The sequence below is a fragment of the Octopus bimaculoides genome, chromosome 9 (genome assembly GCF_001194135.2).
Source record: "Octopus bimaculoides isolate UCB-OBI-ISO-001 chromosome 9, ASM119413v2, whole genome shotgun sequence".
NCBI classification, from domain to species: Eukaryota; Metazoa; Mollusca; class Cephalopoda; order Octopoda; family Octopodidae; genus Octopus; species Octopus bimaculoides.
Window position 1 is genome coordinate 47,322,310 of NC_068989.1, and position 1,628 is coordinate 47,323,937.

Genomic DNA, 1,628 nt, shown 5'->3' on the forward strand with positions numbered 1-1,628 from the left:
ACACACACACACACACACACACACACACATATATATATATATATATAAAGTAACAAACCGAGGAAAAGAAGCCCTTCAAAGGGGTGTGTTAAACATCCAATTCTCTGGTACGTTAGTTGGATACCATATAAATATTAGTATAATTCAATTATAAAGATAAATTAAATACAGATACACTATTGATATTCCTATAATTTATTCATATTACAATATTACATAAAATACTATGAATTTCATACAACATAACATAATATTTAACATAAACAATTACTAAAACCATAAAAGGCTAACAAATTGTTTCGACATGCATCAGGTCATCCCATAAGTTCTGTCCGAATTTTGAATAAAGAAAACAAGTGATCAAATGTTATATTTAACTGAAATTTAATCATCAATGTACTTTCCTTGATTATCTATGACTTCCTTCCATCTATTTACAAGCTTTTTAATCCCATCAATGTAAAACTCTTTTGGTTTCAAAGCGAAGAACTCTGAAATGTCAGTTTTAACCTCCTCCTGACTTGCGAAAGTTATGTCCCCTAAATGATTCTGTAAACTACGAAACAAATGATAGTCTGAAGGAGAAAGGTCGGGAGAATAAGGTGGATGAGGAATTTTTTTCCCAACCAAGCTCTTCGAACTTCTGTGATGTGATCTGTGCAGTGTGGGGCCGCGCATTGACCTGATGAAACATCACTCCTTTTCGATTCACTAAAGCGGGTCATTTGTTTCTTCAAAGCTTGGTTCAAACGCTCTAATTGCTGACAGTAGACTTGAGCATTGATTGTTGCATTAGGTGGTAACAATTCAAAGTGAATTACCCCTTTGCAATCCCACCAGATAGAGAGAAGAACCTTTTTTCCATGAAGATCCCTTCTCGGTTGTGGTTGAGCTTTTTCCCATTTACCAAGCCACTGTTTACAAATGAAACATGAGCAATCTTAGGGAATAGTAATTAATGAGAAATTTGTGATGTTCATACCAGTTTCCCACAACAATTTGTTCATGTATCGTTTATTTGTTAATGCTATTACTTTTAGCACTATCACATTGATAAATACTAGATTATTCAATTGGTTTATGCCACTGTAAGATTAGAAATGGGGGCATACACTATTGCAGTGTGTCGCTTCATCTACCAGTTGTGCAAATGTTTTCGGGTCGTCCCGTGGCAGCCTTTGAGAAGTGTTTCATCCAGCTCCCATCTCTGTGAAATGCTTCTTCATCTACTCTGATGATCAGGCATATGGTCGACCAACACAAGATTTTATTGCACCGGAGCCTCAGAGAAGGCAACACAATACTCAGGATCCAACTCGGAGAAACGAGCAACGTGGGCAAACAGTTTAACCTGACGCTCCAGAATCAAACAAGCAACAGAACGTATCCCAGTTTCTGAGTACAGTCGTTGGCAGGATACGAAATCCGATCAACGGTAACCTATAAACCGGTGATGTTTTCTGCTACCAAAGAAATTCAAGTGGCTTCTAAGAGGCCCTAACAGTGTCCAAGCCTAGAAACAGTAGTGAAAGACGAGGAAGAGAAGAGACATTAAACCCGAACCTTTGTCCTCCGTTTAGATATCGGCTTCGCCAAACATCCTCATCCAGCGAATACACAACTGCGCC